Source organism: Pezoporus wallicus, unplaced genomic scaffold (genome assembly GCF_028554395.1).
Source record: "Pezoporus wallicus isolate ANWC-B61680 ecotype Strahan unplaced genomic scaffold, APGP_CSIRO_Pwel_v1 scaffold_8769, whole genome shotgun sequence".
NCBI lineage: Eukaryota > Metazoa > Chordata > Aves > Psittaciformes > Psittacidae > Pezoporus > Pezoporus wallicus.
This window is the reverse complement of record NW_026642673.1, coordinates 328363-347447: the sequence shown is the minus strand read 5'-3', so window position 1 is coordinate 347447 and position 19085 is coordinate 328363. Positions and strand designations below refer to the sequence as shown.

Below are 19085 nucleotides of genomic sequence, written 5' to 3'. Positions count from 1 at the left end.
TCAGCCCCAGCTTCCAGACTCAACACCTGTGACCTACAGCCCAATAACCCTCCAGATTGACTGCCTGAGGTTCCAAGTGGAAGTGGTGAACAGAGTATGTGTGAGTACTGTTTGCACTGACAGCTCCTTCAGTAGGATTTATCAGGGCTGAGTTGTCAGGCGTAGCCAGAAAAAGCTCCCAACTGTGAAAGCTGTGAAGTACAACCTCTGGCTGGTGGGATCCACTTCCTGCAGTGTGCACTTCTTGCACCTACCACAGCGAATACTTCATTTTATCTGAGGCTTTTAAGTGCAGCCACTGCATGCAACGTCCATAATAAATCCAATTAATAAATCCAGTAATCTGGACCTGATCTAGTTATGAATTCCGTATTATTTCCATATTCCTTTAATCAACAAAGTTACTAACAGAGCTCCAGAAAGTCATGAATATTTTTGCCCCATTTGGCAGGGAGCAGATAGTCTTTCAGATGAATCGTTACATGGCCATTAATGTTTTTAATTATGGAGTGCTAAGTACAAGTTATTATGAAAGTTAAGGCAGGGCTAAAGCCAGTGCTATTTTCAGTGGCTGTTTAATTCATCAGCAATACAAATAAGGGGGCACAGAGAACTAAAGGCAAAATGTGCATGAACTGAACACAGGTCTCCTTACTTGCTGAAAGTTAAACAGGCACAGAAGTCAAAGAAAAATCTCCAGCAGGCACTGGCCTTTGTCTTCTGAAAGGGCATTGTAACAGCACAGAGAAGAAATGTTCTCTGTTTTGTCCTCATCTCGCAGAGACAGGTCCCCTTCTTGAGCCTTCTTGGTTCTCTTCAGGGAAAAAAAAAACCCTCAAAATGATGTGATTTGCTGTGTAATGATGGGTTGCTGTTGTTGCCTATGACTTTAATTTTTCACTCACATCAAAATCAGACATGTTCTTAGTGTTCAAGGTGTTGTCACACTTGACATATGAAGGATGTCTTCAGAATAATATCTTCGGGGCAGACACTGAATGATGATGGAAATGTCCAAGTTATTGAACTATCTCCTTCATGTGTTTAGTAATTGCTTTACTTTAGCATTTCCTTTGCATGTTCTTTTTATTCTTTTAGTAAAGTATGCTTACTGTGTCTACAAACAATGTCTCTTATCCTAAGGTTTTGTGGGTATGATTCTGAGGCCTTCTGAGTCAGAAATTCTACAGTAAACTGAATGGCAGAATGTAGCCCCAAAGGACCTTAACTTTAATATTATCCCTTCTTGTTGCTCTCTGTTACAGCTGTAATTTCCTCATTGATTCTCTCTTCACAGTGAAAGGAGAAAAAAGTCTACAGATAAATAAAAATAGCACTTGGGAAGGACAATAAAGGAAACTGCAAAGAAATCATATGTAGACAAACATCCTCCTACAGAATGAATAATTGCACATCATCATTGCATGGTTTCTCCTTTTATTAGTAAAATATCTTTCAAAGAAAATGTATATACTTGTACTCTAGAAAGAATATTTGGACTGTACTGGTGGTGTGGAACAAGGGAATGGTAAAGTGCCAGTGACACATATAGTTAATTTCTAGGAACACTAACCACTAACTTCTGTCAGGAGCTCTGAACCCAGAACTTCTGCAGCTACACAAAATGTGTTTGCGAAGAAACTATTGAATTTGTATTGGAGGGAGGAAGAAAGAAAACTCGTGAGAAAAGCAGTTAATTTCTGGAAAACAGTGATTCATTTCAGCTTTTGGTGGAAATGGTTTTGGCCATGAAGTTTTCAGCTAGCCCTGGTTCTTACAGCTCTCCAGAACCAATGCTATGACTGGGGGTATGAGAGTAAGATGTGTTAGAAGAGTGCTGTCTCTTCCCACCAAATTTGCTCTATGTGCATACTTTCTTTTGCAACAAGCATGGTGAAATTTTGCTGGTTTTCTCTGATCATACTCAAAAGATGTCTATGCACTCATTTTATCACAGTCATTGTGATTGTCAGGATGATGCCTTGCCCTGCAAAGTAGTCCCCAGTTCCTCCAATTGTCTCAAATTTTAAATATACTGCACGAAGCCACAGACTCTTTTAGGACACAAGGGGCCAGGACAGATCTGGAAAAGATTTTATGTGACGGAAACAAGCAACTTTTATGCCGGCTTTACACAGCCAGTGTAAAGTGAGTTATGTGCTGCTAGTTCAGTACCCAGTCTTGTGTCTCAGAGAGCCAGAGCCTGACCCCAGGTGTCCCTCTGAGTACGCCTGCCTTGAAATTTAAATGCATGAGCTTACTCTCATATGACCCATGCTCCAAAATATCTATAGGCAGAACTCCAATGCCCACTACTAATTAACAGATGGGAAGGAAGCCCTGTAGTTATTAATAGATATTCTCAGCTCAGCTTCTTCAAAGTGCAGTGCAGACACTTTGAGCTGTAGCCAGGCTAACAGCCAGTGATGTGGGTAGAAACTGCGTGTGACCAAATGTGATGATATTTACTGTCAGCCCTTGTTTTTGATCTGGAATAGATCCACTCTCAGAGATCCATTCTCCCTGGCAACTTTACCTCTAGCAGTTGCCCCAGTGCTACCCTTGGAAGTACTAAAGCCTACTTTACAACCAGTTTCAAAATCTGAGGAAAAGACTGCTCTTTTAGTCTGGTTTTATAGAGAGGAAAGCAGTGAAAACTTGAAGTTGGCTGGTACGTTTGTGTGCAGTTGTAAATTGATAATACTGTAATGTTTTATAGTAGCTGTAATGCTTTAATAGCTTCCTGTTATGCTGACAAATGTCTGAAGTCCCCAGTCGTGGATCCTGACCAACTTAAGATAAGCACTCTACAAATGAAACCAAACCAATAATAAGGACACGTAGGAATCTTTACTAGCATGGAGATTCTGATGTTGACTTTCTGATTCCCTAGTTAGTAACATAAACAAACCTTCTAATTCTTACTGTTAGTTTGCCATTAAGAAAGTACAAACAAGGAGTTTACATATGCCCAGCCAGTTCACTCAGCATCATGGTGCACTGAAGTATTCCTGTACAACTACAGGCACATTTTTAAAGCATCCATAACCTCATGGGAATGATAAATGATTCATGTACCTGGACCAGGGTGATTCTTGCTGTTTAATGATATGTGTAGCAGGGGTGGGGAGGTGTTTCTATTTTTAATGTTTTTTAAATTAGTGAGATCTTTCTAATTGTAGCTTTTCAAGCAGGGATGACTAAAAATCAACGGCTAAATCTGTGTGTAGATGTCTAAAAGAAAGCAGGCTAGCTGGAGGCACCCAGTTCTTTCTGATGTGGGAGGGTGTTTGATTTCCAAGCATGTAACTCAAGGCTGTAACTCAAAGGTATTCTTGCCTGGAGTGGTCACCAGATAAAACACATTGAAAGGCTAGAAACCTATCTTCAGTAATCCCCTAGGTAATCACGTTTTTCTTGACTATTGGACAAATATGTAAAAGCTTGAAATACACAGATATAGGGGTAACTGGAGGTCAGAAGAGTGCCTGTTACAGACAGGATCCTAATCTGCTAAAACTCCGAATTGCCTGAGATGTCTAAATAGCGCGTGGGATGAAGATTCAGTTTAGACAAGTAATTTGCAAGGTGTAATATATTAGGTAATAGATGTAACCTTTCTGATATATTGCTTCAGCTGCAGCATTCAGGGGAGCATGATTCAAAAACCTGAGATGTTGGTGAAGAGTTCATTTTTCTACAAAGCTGCAAATTACACAGAGCATTCTCAATAGTGTTGATTTTGCTGATACATCCCCAGCGTTAGCAGTTGGCAACCTGAAGCAATGAACAAAGTCAAATACATGTATTTATCGACTAAGGAGTGTGTTTCCAGCTCCTGGGACATTTCAGACAGAAACAGCTGAGGCTACCGAGTCTGAAATTTGGGATAAATAATGGAACATGTACAGAAAGGGTGATACAAATCAAAATGAATGTTAATTGCAAAGGCTGCACAATCGCAGTGGATTTCACTTACTTCAGCAGGACTGGATTGCACTCTGATTAGCTTTCCCCAGACAGCAATACACAGGTTCAGTATGTTTATTTAGCTCCATTAGAAATCTGAAGTGTGGACGTCATCGTGATCATCCAGGCCTACCTACAGGGCTTAACGTTGTTCTATTATTGACTGATTTTATTGCTCCTTACAGTCTCTCTCTTTTTCTTCAGTGCTACATAACACATAAGGCTGAATTTACATTTTCTGAATGGACTAATCATGGCTCTCTGCTTTGATAAAGAATGTGCAGCCTCCCACATAACCACATGGAAACCAACAGGGAAGAGTAAACCAGAAATAAACCCGTTCTAGGGGGTTGAGAGAAAAATACCCACCAGGATAATTGGGAGGTATGTACAGAGAAGAAGCAACTGAACACATAGTCACATCTTACAAAAAAATGATAATGCTAAAAATATCCAGATGAAGGACAGCAAGAGAAAACATGATTGAAGTGGAACAATTGGTAGAGGAGTTAATACTCATTAGCAATCATTTTAGGTTGAATATAGGTTGGTTTTGTAACAGCAGAAGGAATGATGCTTTTGACAGGACTTAAACAATTGCCTCTCCCTTTCCCAAAGAATCTAGTTAGCAACACCCTGGCACAAATTGATCGGTCTCACATGCTCCTGAAGAGTTAGCCAAAACAAATGTAGCTACTGAAAGTTTTTGTTTGTAAAACATAGTGAAGTTAGATCCCAAACAAACATTTCAAAATCTTCCTCCCTGTATTCCAAACCATAATATGTTTTAGCATTTAGCCTACTGGTATGTTCTCCTGTAGCCTTAAAAAAAATAACCCTGCGAAGTCAAAGTTCAACCAGTATAATATCTTTTCTCCAATGGTAACCAAAAGCTTGGGCAAGAGTGTAAGAATGGAGCAGGTATACAGGATGTTTTGGCAAGAATTGTCACATCATCCAACTCTTTGCATCTCAGATATTTACCGAGCCAGAGTGGTTTCTGTGCATTTCTTAAGGATCAGTGGACTTCTTTTCCTTGGAACTGAGATTGCTTAGTGTCCCCTTGAACCTAGGTCAAGAAGGCTTAGGAACAGTTAGCATCCAGGCATCCTGTGGCAAAAAGCTTTACAGCTAAATTACTTGCTCTGTGAACACACTCCCTGTCCTGTATCTCCTGGAATCTAAACATCAGCTATGGGCATGTGAGAAAGCAGATGCTCATTTCCAGATTTCCTAAGTGTTCAGAAGAAATTTGTGCACACAGGGTGAAACTGAAAAAGACTCATAGTGGAAGTATTGTAAAGTTCATGAGCCAAAGCCATCCTGTTCATATGTGAAGAGCTACCAATACTTGTGCATTTGAAGCTAAGTATTTTTTGAAGTTCCTTGTTTTGTCAGAGAGATTTTTATGTAACATTTGTTAAAGAATATTGCTGATGAGGAAAAGGGTATGTCTGGCACAAGGCTGTTAAAGATCAGCAAGCAAATGCTTTGTAGAAATAGAGCATAGGGCTTAGAAGTTCATTTCCCATCCTCTTTCACACACTGGACATAACAATGTCTGAAGTTTTCTGCGTAATGTGAAATTCCGCTTTCTTCTGGAGGCAGATGGATTTTTGTTTCTATCACATATTCCCTGCAGTTTCAGAGGTAGCTTCAGAAGATAACTGCATATAATACCCTGGGTGCCAAGAATGAGAAAGCCTAAGGCTAAGTCAGTTTATACCTGGTCCTCAAGCTTTTTACAGTCACAGGACGATGTCTGTTACGTAGAGCAGACCCTTATCTGCCAATAGGATTAAAATGACCCATTTGGCAGCAAGGGCTTTTAAAATATGGCAGTGGCTAGTGATTTATAGGGTTTTATCCAGTGATGAGCACAGCAGGTAATCATACATTCTGCAAAAGCAGTTCTCTATGGCACTTTGAGATGCATCAAAACACAAGCATTATAAGCTCAAATTTGAATTCCAAAGTTTAAGTAAACAGAGGATGGGAGGGTGGAGATTTCCTGATTTAATACAAAGGACAGATTTTAGAAGAGCACACGGGTAATCATACCTTATGTGCTAGGCCTTTCTGCTTCATTGCGGGGCATGTCTTAGTCAGTCATCCTCACTGGTCCCTGCCATTGTTCAGACCTTTCAACCTAGCTACAGAATGCTGCTGTTCTGTGCCAGCTGGATTTCCCATCACGTTTGTAACTTGTGTTATTAACTGACCAATGTCCTGAGCCTGTGCTTACAGTAGTAATTGCCTAACTTGGGGGAGTACAAGAAAGAATACAGTGAACCAACACTGAAGTGCCATTAAAGGAAAAGCTGAGTATTTTTCCCAGGCAGGTGTCTTATACTTCAGCAAAGCTGGAAAAGATTAAAGTGCAATCTTTGTGCTTGCTGCCCTGCATACAAGCAGTGCATGCAGAGTTAGTGGATGTCAAGCTGTGATTCCTTTGTGAGAGGAGTGCATATATATAAATCACCTCTGCTTTGCAGACTTATGTGAATGTAACTTACTCACTTCAGTGGGCTTCATGATGACTTGGTATTGGGCTGTGGGAGTAGTATTAGGATAAGCATGATGGATGCTATGTGACCACTTAGCTAATCTAAATTATGACCTAGCCTCTCACGCAGAGGGTGAAAGTGACACAGAAGGAAACATCAAGGGAAAAGGAAGCCATTTGGTTCTGGGTATGATGGATATTAGCTACAATATAACCTATACTATTAACTCAGTTTGCCTGGCTTCTGAGGGTTCACTTGCTTCTCTCTAAAGGCTGAAACATGAACTTTTTCTTTCTAAATATTCTAGTATACCAAACTGAAGCTCTTTTTTGCACACATGAATCCAATTCATGTGTGCCTATGGAAGTTATATGTAAATGTATGGCAGATTTTACACAGGGATTTATGTACACATGCACTGCATGAAGTACATTTAGGTGGCATTTTGTGATACGTGACACACCATGCAAGGCAATTGACTTAATAAACGTCAGATAACTGCTCTATAGCTATCATTGGAAATACTAAGGAAAAAGGCAGAGCCCAAACACACGTATTTGTAATTCTGCTGATACTGTTATTCCTCCTGATGTTACCAGTTCAAAGGGCCAGATGAGGAGAAGTCTGCCCTTCTCTTTCTTTCTCTCTCCATCAAATTTGCCTGTCGTGCCATACAGTGTCTATGTACGCAAAAGATTATCACACGGTACATAAATTAGTGGAAAGTACTTTTACAAAACCTCCGTTCAGAAGTATGGGAAGTAAAGAGTAAAGGCTTTTAGTGTAACAGAATTTCTGTAGTATGAAAACAAAGTTGAAAGGAAAAATAGTAATAAAAACTACGGAGACAGTGCTCTTTACACTTCTTTGATGGACTTAGCAATATTGTCAATAGACTATTTTTTCTAGACTGCTACAAGCAGTTAATGGACTTAAGCACAGGATTATAAGTTCTTAAGACCATTGCGTGGTTAAAGAAGAACAATTACATGAAACACTGAATGTGTAAGAGATATAGCCCACACTATTTTGCAGTGAATTGCATGTGTAACCTATTTGACTAGTTATAGTATAATCTTTTGGCTGGTTATTTATAAACCAGCCAAGTTATTTTTCTTTTATTACTTTGAACTCTACTTGAAGAACAGTGATTCATTCTCCACATGCTGTTAGCTCTACGGCTTCATGCTTTGCATGTGGGCAAGTCAGGCTGAGAGAGAATCGAGAATTAACACGTGAGGATGTGTTATCTGTACAGAAACCACCTACAGTCAACAAGTTTGGAAAGAAATTTCAGCACCAAATAGGACCCAACACAATCCTAGTGTCTGCTCCCCTGCCCTAAATCCCCAGTTTCCCTTGATTTCAAAAAGGCAGATGAAACTTATAACTGAAGGGCAATGGGAAAATATTAAGGTACAAACAGGAAAAATACCTGTTTGTATCTTAATACAAGAAACAGACTTCCTTCATGCCACAAAGGTTACTTTAAACCTTGCACAAAAGCTACTTGCAACGTTCAGAGGGGTTTTTCTGAATGATTCCTTTCCAGGGCTTCTTCAAGCCCCCAGTGGGAACGCCTGTTCAAGAGTAGTGCTGAGAAGGAAATTTTAAGGGACACAGGCTTTGCCTTATGTAAAAGAATGAGTGCAGAGAAAAAATAGTAGTTTCTCTCAAACAAATTGACTGAACAAGCTTATTCTTTGGGGAAATTGAATGTACCTACATTATATCCTATCTACACATCCTCCTCCTACTGTTTTCCCTGTCACTCTATTTCCATTGTGTCTGTGTGAGAGCAATGTTAAGCATCAAACTTCTAAAAATGATCCTAGCTTCCTAGCAACTTTAAATGTCTCTTTAGCATTTAATAACAAATTTGTATTGGTTTGTAGGTAGTGTTTTAGAAGAAAAAAACCAAGACACTGCATTTTTTAATTAGAAAACTCACTTTCTCCTGCCCTGTCTCAGAACAGAACAGCTTAAGGGATCATTTGGGATAATGGCAAATATTTTCTTTTTCTGCTGCCCTTATTTACACTGCAGTGGTGAATACAGCAGCTGCTATTGTCTCTGTTCCCTTACCGGGAGGTTCAAAACATTTGTATTTCCAGAAGGAAAGTATCAACACATATGTCTTACCTTCAAGCCATATGAATCTCTCGAGCAGAGGTGGCAGTACTTTGTGACAAATATATCCAAAACACCACAACTCTCCACCGTGGCTCTTCTCGAGCTCTCCCCAGCTTTTGAGCAGACTTTTCGGTATTCAGTATTCACGGACCAGCAGAGGAGCAAAAATTGAAAGAAGGAAAAAATCACCTGCCTGACCCCTGCAAACCGGGACTCCTGCAGCAGAAACTTGCTGTGGTTAACCCCAAGCTGAGCTAGCAACTGCTAGAACTTCAGGAGCTCAGGGAGTGTATTAGCTTCCTGGGAAGAGGCGATTTTGGAGCAAAGCTCTCCTGCAGTAGTAATTCGCTGTCCATTTCCCTCAGCACATCGCTGTCTGGAAAAGCAGCAGCTCCGTCTCCATTTCCCAGAGCCCAGATTTGGCTAGCTGGTAATACAGAGCCGCCCCTTCCTCCTACGACGAGAGCCCAACAACCTGTTTCCACTACAATTCCCCTCGCCAGCCGCGGGGTGCGAGCTCCCGCAGCGCTTCCCTTTCTGCCTCGCCTGCTGGGGGGGGGGGGGCAAAGTTTCCTCCCCCGAATCCCACCGGCTCACACGGGGGAGATGGCGATGGGCGGCTCCTCCGCCCCGGGGTTGCGGGACCGCGGTCCTCCGGCGGGCGGGGGGTGGCGGCACTTAAGCACCGGGGACCGGACAGCGCCGGAGCGGGGAGCCCGGGGGTGGCCGCTCCCGCCGCAGCCCCGGAGACAGGGATAGCAGCGGACCCGCCCCGAGGAAACCCCGCTGAAATTAAGCCTTTCCCAGCCCAGCTGCCCACCGGCTTCGCTGGGGATGCTGGGCAGCCCCCGGGGACGTGGGCAGGCGGCCCGCAGCCCCTGCACGCACTCCCAGGTGAGTGCCGGTTGTGTCCTGCAGGGGCTTATGGAAGGGGCAACCTCAGGGCTGCGAGGTTACTCGCTGCCCCTGCATGTGCCCAGGTCCGTGCATAGCTGTCGAGTTTCACACGAAAGGCAGGGAATGACCCTCCAGTACGGATAGCATAGAAGAGGAAGGCAGAAATTTCCGAGTAAGGAAACTGACTGTAGTTATTATTTCTACTGTAAACAGCTTGTACACTTTCTCTGTAAATAAGGGGGTCTATGCCAAAGAGGGACGTCACCCACCTGCATTCTTTCCCTGCAGAAAAGTCCCACCACACTATGCTCATGTGTGTTTGCTAACCATCCAGGCTAAAATTCTCAGCAGTGCTCCTGGATTAAATGTTCTCTGTAATGGTAAAGAGCTCTCTTTGCAATTCAAATAGCAAGAGAAAGCATTTCCTGCACTGATGATGGAAGTGTAGCTCCTGTTGCAAAATTTTGGTATCTTCTTCTAGTTCACTGTCTTTAACACTACCTGACTTGCAAAGCATTAGGAGTCCATTTGAAGGGTGTTTCCTAAGAAAGCTTTATTTTTTTTTCCAGAAGTGGCTCAGTTCTCTTTTCTGAATGTTGCTTTTCATGGCACCAAATGACACTGGACAAAAAGAAAACAGAATGAGACCGGTGTCTGTGGCTAGGTTTTAAACAGATTTTATTTCTGGAGGATTTTCTACAAAGGAAGGGATCTAGAATACTGCTTTCAACCTTTTCTGACTGTGGAAGCCTAAACATTTTACAGCAGAGCTACTGAGCCCTTTAGGATACTGCATACACAAACTGCTGTGAAATGCACATACACTTGTCTTTCTGAGTCATCTTTAGTGTTAATGTCAAACCAAATTCTCTTGAACTTCCCAAGTGTTACTGAAATAGTTTTCTTTTCATCTAAGTAATGTTCCATTGGGAATTTGGCAGTACCAGGGAGGCCAAATGAATAGACCTGACACCTTCAGCACAGAACACAGGAACAGTCATGGGAATTGCTGTAATATTGCTGTTACCTGGATGCATTCCTCTGAAGTGCTGAAGTGTTACTCAGGGCCAGTGTACGAAGTATTAGACATTATTGTTCTGGTATATCTAGCACACTGATTTCTCCTTGAAGGCAAGACAGGGAAATTCTAGTACATATGATATTATGCTTGCCTAGAAGTAAATATACGTATTTAATGGATGGACAAGACTTTTCTGAGATGTTTATGCTTGCTTTCAGGCCAGGAAGAATCTTGTCCTCTCTTAGCTTCTGTGGGCTTACAGTTGTGACACAAGTATGCTTTCCATCCAGTTACCTATATGAAAACCAACTACAATTCAAGTCAGAAAAACAGTAACTTAGTAATTAATAACTGGGTAAGCTATTTCATGGATGAGATCTGAGTCTCACTGCCTCTTTGCCATCTGCATAGGCTTTTTGATTTACAGTGAAGATGTGCTTTACTGCTTGTGAAAGTCATATTGCTATTACCACATTTTCAATCCTACTAAGTCAAGCAGCTTTTATTCTGTTTGCTAGAATACTACAGGTTAAGGCAATGGCTGGTCTGATGGAAGATGGGGTTACATGTCACATCTCTTGCCTGTGCTAGGAATGCACCTAGTCTGTTAGTCTGTAATGTGAAAAACACATCCTCAGCTGATGAAAACTGCAAGAGACTTTAATCAGGCTATGAGCTGTCCCTATGAAGCTTAAAGGGAGATTCACTTCCCTCGAATTTTGTATCAAGAATTTCAATAAATGCCCTAGAGTTAGATGAATCATGGGAGAGAATAAAGCACAATAACAAGAAAAACTGACATATAACAGCCCCCAACCCTGAATCTGAAGCCAAAATAAAATGAAAATTCAAACCCACAAGTATAACCTTATGAGAAGCAAGGTTTTGTTTTGTTTTATTTCTTTTTCCTAGTGTATTTCTAGTTTGTGATTTCTCACTGAGGAAGCTCCGTGACTAGTTCTTTGGTTAGAGGTTGGTCAACAGCAGCTCTCTTCAAGTACTGAAGAGTTGTTGCTGGTTAATATGGAGTAGACACACAACTCCTAGGACATAGCTCTTCTGATTTAAGGTACAGAAAAACTTGAATACGGTTCCTGGGGCAAATATCAGGAGTGTTCTGCAGTATTTTCTCAACAAGTGTTCTCTCTTCTTGCTGTTTTAACAGAAAACTTAGTCATCTGAACAGCACTGAAGTGGAATAAGACAAGATGCCTACTGCACTGCACCATGGCACTGAAAATGTAAAATGGCAGTGAAATATCAGTCATCAAGATCCTCACACTAAGACAGCTTATTAATTTACTGTTCTATCACATGCTGCTGGTGTGGAAAGCAGAATGATCTACTAATAAAGTGTAAAAATGAAGAGCTGCATCAGAAGTACCTCACCTGACAGGCTCTGAGGTTCTGGCCTGATAGTTTCTGAAGTAATTTCTGTACTCCGTTTTTATTTCTAATCTAACAGAACATATTGCAATATGAAGGAGTAACTTGGAAGACAGATTTTCCTGTGGTGCAAACTAACAGTAAACTTTGTTATTTACTCAATTCAGAATACTAACAGCCTATTAAATGCAGGTCACTGGTGGGCTTGGCTTGGTCTTGTATTGCTGCAAATTCCAATGAATTGTGTCCCTCCAGATGAGATAATGTCCCTGCCATCTTCAGATCCCTGAGAGTGGATAGAAAGAGGCACCCTTAGTTGGCCTTCTTTGATGTCTGCTGGCATAGAGCCTGTGTGGATTAGGCAGCTGTGTAGTATGTCCTGCTTCACCCAGCTGCTGTGATCCTTGAAGTGGTGTGACTGCTAAATACCTGTTGCAGTCTCTGTGCATTTGAGCTGAGATCCAATCTAGTCATGCAACACTGGAAATGACTGAATCAGTTCAATTTAAAAAATCAATAGTCTTTTGCGTGAAATTTCTTCAGAAGATAAGATGGATACTGATATCTCTCTGGAAAGGAAATGAATTCTCATCTTCTTATGTCCTTTCCAAAGATGGGCCAGGAGAATGCTTGTTTCCCCCTTGCATTAAGGAGTCAATTGTGAGTTCAAAATATTTTTTCCAAACTCAATGCACCAACAAGTTCTAGTATTAGAAAGAAGATTGGACAAAGGGAGCTCTGACTTGCCTCTATAACTACCACTTCTTCACTGTGGGAACCTGAGCAGGTTTATGCCTTTTATGCCTTTAGACTTAGCCTGAAGTTAGGACAAAGTTTCTGGATTACCATGGGCTTGGAATTTACATATTAATTAGCATCTCACATACTCAACCAAGATTCATCCCATCTGCATTCTCTGCCTGTTTCAGTGGATAAAGTCTGTCATCTTGCAGACAAATTTACTGTTAAATACTTGATCTGCACATGACTTAAAGTGCCATATGTGCCAGCATTGAGTAGCCTGAGACAGTCAACCACAGATGGCCAAATCTGACCCTGCTGTCTTAACCCAAGGCCTCTGAAATTTTGAAACACTGTGTAAGAGCAGGTATGGTGAATCCATTGCCACTCATCTCTCTGTCATGGATTTCCTTTTTGTAGCATGAGAATAATGAAACACATACATTTACCTTAATGCATGGGGTAGTTTGAAGAATTTCCTAACTTTGTTATTAAAAATATATTAAAATACCTCTGAATCTAGAAGATCACTATACAACTTCTGTTGTTCCTCTTCTAATTATAGAATCATAGAATCATAGAATAGTTAGGGCTGGAAAGGACCTAAGATCATCTAGTTCCAACCCCCCTGCCATGGGCAGGGACACTTCACACTAAACCATCTCACCCAAGGCCTCGTCCAACCTGGTCTTGAACACTGCCAGGGATGGAGCATTCACAACTTCCCTGGGCAACCCATTCCAGTGCCTCATTACCCTAACAGGAAAGAATTTCCTCCTTATATCCAATCTAAACTTCCCCTGTTTAAGCTTTAACCCGTTACCCCTTGTCCTATCACTACAGTCTCTAATGAAGAGTCCCTCCCCAGCATCCCTATAGGCCCTCTTTAGATATTGAAAGGCTGCTATGAGGTCTCCACGCAGCCTTCTCCAGGCTGAACAGCCCCAACTTCCTCAGCCTAGCTTCCTACGGGAAGTGCTCCATTCCCCTGATCATCCTCGTGGCCTCCTCTGGTCTTGTTCCAACAGTTCCATGTCCTTTTTATGTTGAGGACACCAGAACTGCACACAATACTCCAGATGAGGTCTCACAAGAGCAGAGTAAAGGGGCAGGATCACCTCCTTCAACCTCCTGGTCACGCTCCTTTTGATGCAGCCCAGGATACGATTGGCTTTCTGGGCTGCAAGCACACACTGCCTCCTCATGTTCATTTTCTCATCTAATCATTTACTATTGCTTACAGTACCCTCTAAAGTAGTCTATTCAACTCCCACAGGATTCCCAACTGGGGAAATGCCATCAGTGCACATTCAAATAAAAAATTTCTGTAGCCATGTTAAAAATATATTGCTTAGGTCTCTAGAGAGCAAATCCAGGCTTGAAGCAGTGTCAAAAATCATTTGTAAGTGAATAAAGGGTTGAAATATGCATATTGATTCTAAGACTCAGTTAATTTCCTTCTTGTGGATAACTACAAGAGATGCACAACTGAAAGGGGCAAGATTTCATGGCACTGCCATTGTTCTTCACCAGTTGGTGCCTTTTGTGCTGGATACTCATCTCACTGATTGTAGTATTTTTCCTGACAGATAAGGACAAGAAGGTGATGACTTAGAAGCACCTGTCTGGATGCAGTTTATGAATCCTGATTAACAGTAAGAAAATTCAGTCCCTAAATATTCCTGTGTCGATGGAGTTGGTCACGTGCTGTCAGAGCTTTGTCACACATGCTTCACATCAGGGAAGCAGAGAAATGTTGAACTGTGATGGCCCCCTTCAGTTAGAGATACTTAGAGGGCACACGTATGAATGTCCCAGATTTTGAATGCTAGCTAGGTTATTTTAAAAGAGAAGGAGAAGAGTCTTCCTCCTTCCTCCATCTCTTTGTCTGGTGCTTTGTCTCTACTAACAAAGGCCCTTGGGAATCTTGAGTGTTGGCAATCAGCTTGGAAAAATTCACCTGGATTGCAAGAGCCTCTTTTCTGCCTTTTCTTTTTTTTTCACCTCCTTGTAATTTTTCCAAACCTGGCAGCCAGTGGAGACATGTAATTAAAGTTAATTGCGATTGCACAGTGACGCAACAGCCCCCCCCCCCCGACATGGCTTCAGGGTGCCTCTGGCTCACATAGGGCTGCTGCCTTCCAGCACAAGTGGGCACACTTCAAAGTGACAAGTCTAAAGAAACATTCTTGTCTCCAAGTCACCACAGCCCCATGCCAGTCTCCTCTAGTGTGGAGACATTGGCACTGCTTGGCTTTCAGCACAGGAGTGTCTCCTGCTTCTGTCTGTTCACAGAGGGAGATGGTCAATTTTGCCTTGACCCTCAGGAGTCTCCATTTGCAACATGATCAAGTCAGGGCACATACCCAGCACCTGATGAAGGCAGAAGCCTGAGGTGCTGGGCTGGCTTTGAGGAAAATAATGGCTGTGTAAGCCAAGTCATGGTACACTACAATAGCATTAGGAACCTGGGCAGGTCAGTTTTCTCAAGGGTTTTAATGCCTCCTTTTCATGGGCAGCTGTGACAGATCCATGGCAGAGTTCCTTGTACTAATCAATACTTCAGCTGCAATTTTTCTTCCCCGAGGCAGAGGAGGAGACTGACAACACTTTGATGCATTATCAAAGATAAGCCTGTCACATCCCACAGTTATGTACCAAATCCAAAGCTGACTTGTCTCCTTTTTCCAATCCAGAACTCACTGGGAATTTTGCTCCATTGTGCCTCTTTGACACATCATGAGTTCAGAAGTAGCTGCATTAAATAACCTGTCTTGGTTTCTGGTGGAAAAAGCAAAAAAAATTAAAAAAAGCCTTTCTAAATAGCCCTCAGAATACCTAATTTAGCATCATTATGGGCTGTGTAGTGGCTACTTAATGGACTGCAATATAGTCAATATAAAGAGAGGCAGTGCTTCAGTGGTGCTTTGCCAATGGATGAATTAATTGCTGGATTCTTGGGCAGCACACGTTTTAAATAAAGCCCACAAATATGATGTCAATTCCATTTTGACACTAGAATGAATGTTTGATGCCACGACACAGGCTATACGTAGTGCCAAATTCATTCTCACAAGGCAACTGTCCTGAGGAAGTACTTGCCTGCAGTGAGCTTTTCCTTCCTAATTAAAAACAGAGCCACAGCCAGAACCAGGTATGAAAGAGTTGGTAAATCTAATCATACAAAAGAAAGTCACTGGTTAGACAGTGATTTGCAATGAGAAAGGACCAATAAATGCCACAGCAATGAATGAAACAGAACAGCCAGTAAATACATGGGAGAAGGCATGTTTGCCTAAGTAGCTGAGAGGCATTTATCCACATGGTATGGGGCTTTGCAAGCTCCATGCCGCGTCTCTGCCAGACATCAGTCATGGTATGCCACATGTAGAAAAGTAGCTACACATGGTCCAGGCAGGCCTGACCATGGCTTTGTCTGACAGTAATAGCACTGCAAGCAGCACAAGCTAAAGCTCTGGCACAGTAAGTAGTCAAGCTCAAGAAAAGCCTAAAAAGGGAGGACAGGCTCAAGTCTTCCCCTCCTCTGTACCACTGGGTTCACCTATAGTTTATGTCCCTGCAGTTTAGACACAAGCCAAAGTTGGATGCAGAATTTTAGTGCTCAAAAAGGACAGTTTCTGCTAGTGCTTCACACATCCCTAAATAATGTGCTTGTTGCTTTCAATAAAGACTTGGTGGAATTCTCTGGTAACAGGTACAGGGTAATCTGGGCAGTGCTATGTAGGGTTCTGGGCTCAAATTCTTCATTTTTCTGTGAATTAGAGAAGAACAGAATGAAGGAGAACAGATGGGCCTGTCTTGGTGCCACACACATCATCTAGCCTGCAAAAGAAGCAAAACGCTTAGCTGGAAGTGGGAGCTGGAGGTGCAGTTCAGGAGCTGTGAAGCTGAGGAGGTTGAAAACCCTAGGAAAGGCATTGATAATGAGGCAGAAAAGCTGCAGTTGTTCAATATTAGCAAAAACTCCAGGGATGGAGATCCACAGGGGGCCACAGTCTGTTTCTAAGAGGCTGGGAGACAAAGCCATCAAAACTTCCAATAAATGAAGCTTTCAGACCCCACATCAGATTCAGCAGGAGATCTGTTCCCCTTCTGTCTCCTTCATGCCCAGATGTACACAGCTAACTAATCAAGCTTAGTAGACCTTTTCTGGATTACAAGATCTTTTCAGATCCTTAACTCTATGCTTTCCCATATCTTACACAGAGGGCGCTTTGCTAGCTCTTTTTCAGAAATGAGATTCACAAGCTACCTGGATCCTCTTTGCAGTTAGGGAAATAATTACTTTACGCAATATAATTTGCTTAAAACCATGACAGTTTTAACTATAGTTTAAGGCTAAATGACTGTTCAGCAAGACAGCTGGTAAAATTCACCCTATAATAAGACTGAAGCAATGTAAACAAGCCCAGCCCATTTAGGGCTTTGAGTTAATATAGATGTCAAATAATTCTCTCAATATCTCTCAATTTCCCAAACCATCAGACATTTTACTCCTTTATAAATGTATTTATAATAGATCTCATCCTTTATCACCTAAATCCATAACATATGCCTGTCCTAAATCCCTATAATTGATTATGTTTGAATGTAAATTAACCTCGGAAGAATATCATCTAATTTGTTGAAATACTAGAGATACCTGTGACACAATGTAATGAGGAAGTCCTGCTGCAGCACGGCTTTAAGGAGCTCCAGGCCTGGCTCCCTGGGTATTTGGAGTGTGGTTGTTACAAAGCACAGTCTGAAACAGCCAAAAGTGATAGTGCTTCAGCTCTGAGATTTTTCTCTGTGCTTTGCTGGGCTCCTGTAGTGGCTGTGTTCTGCTTAAATGTAGGCTGCTATCTGAGTTTATCTTCTCTTTTATGCCTTCCTTAATAAGGAGCTCTTGTTAAAACCCACCTTGAGGAAGAGTGATACTTCCTTGCATCTGCATAAGGGCATGATCCACAGAAAGTAGGTGACATTTATGTATGAATTGAGTGTGCTCCTCATGTGCTGAGCCACGCTTAGGAGCCAGTTAGTGCTGACAACCAAACTGGGTTTAGGGAAGAAGGACTGAAAGAGTTTTTTAGCTCTGATATTATGATTTGAGCAAATAGGGGGCTTAAGACTTGGTCTCAAGTTTACTAATATCAGTAGAAAATTTGATATGTACTTTCATACACTTGCATCAGGCCTTTTGAGTGTCTGAATCATCCAGAAGCCAGAATACCAGGCAAGTGGAAATCGTACTTGTAGAGAAGCCAAGTGAAATTACTGAAAACTAACCCCCTTTCTTTGCAGCTTCCCAGCAGGCTAAGTAATGCCAAACAGTTCTGATCTAAATTACAGCCAGTAGGGAAGTATCTCTGGGGCCTGATGGCCTCTATCCTGCTCAGTTAATAACAGTGATACAATTGCAGTTTTGATGATAAAGCTCAAAATTCATTTGCAGTTCCTTGAGTTGTGGTGATTTATTGTTTGCTAATTATCTTGCTGGAGTCTTGAGGATGGAATAATCTCCCCTATTTACATAATCAAGGCATCAAAGTTTTTAGAGCAGGGCATGCTATCAGCAGATGGCCCTACCAAGTGTGGTAGGACCCCTTAGTTTCTGTAGCTTGTGTTGTATCCAATTTCAGTATCTATTTGCCTGCAGCAAAAGTTTACTGTCTTCTACTAATTCAGTGTAATTTACATTAATAGAGTTCTGCCTGCATTACTGTCAGCCTGCTAAAGGCCCATTCAGAGGTCTCTGTGGTTGAACAGAGGCTGTAAGAGGCAGGATTTATGGAAATGAGACAAAATGGAAATTAATCTCTGAGGATGCAATTGCTGTGGACTCTGCATACCCACACCAGGTAGGGCTGAGAAGGAAAACCAGAACAGTATCTTTGTCAAAAGCTGGTGGAACAAACTACAGAAATAACGAAATCTGTGGGCAGAACACACAGGTGGCTTTTTTTTAGGATGGGTTACTTTGCCTAACTCCCTGCAGTCCCAGAAACAACACAGAAGGTGTTGAGTTTAGAACAGGACTTGGCTTTTGGGCTCTAAGCATCACCAGCTACAAAAATGCTTCCACACATGCTAAAGAGCTCCTAGACCCTCTCCTTTGCCAGCACAACCCAGCACACTTTACAATCAGTTGCAGGAAGAGAAAAGCAGTGCTATCAGAACGTATTGGGTTGCTGCACCAACAGAACATGTGTGAGACTGCAAGACTCAGGTGCTTTGATCTGGGACAGTTTCTACTTACAATCATTGAAGCTTACCATTTTTCACCGAATTGCTGCTGTGAACTTATTTGCGTTTCTTAAAATAAGCAAATTTAAAAATGTTATTTTATACTGCTTTTGTAAAATGAAGTGCATTTTAGTACATTTCTTTCAGATTAAAAAAGAACCAAACCAACTTTAACTTAGACA

General features: G+C 41.8%; 1 protein-coding gene across 2 annotated transcripts in view; it reads right to left on the bottom strand.

Moving 5' to 3' along the window:
• DRD2 (dopamine receptor D2) overlaps nt 1-9279 on the bottom strand; it is a 32667-nt gene extending 23388 nt beyond the window's left edge. For both annotated transcript variants that reach the window (XR_008975223.1, XM_057431958.1), the window contains exon 1: nt 8619-9279. The gene's annotated coding sequence lies outside the window, so the exon portion shown is untranslated. The remainder of the gene's footprint in view (nt 1-8618) is intronic.
• Between the last annotated feature and the right edge of the window lie 9806 nt (nt 9280-19085).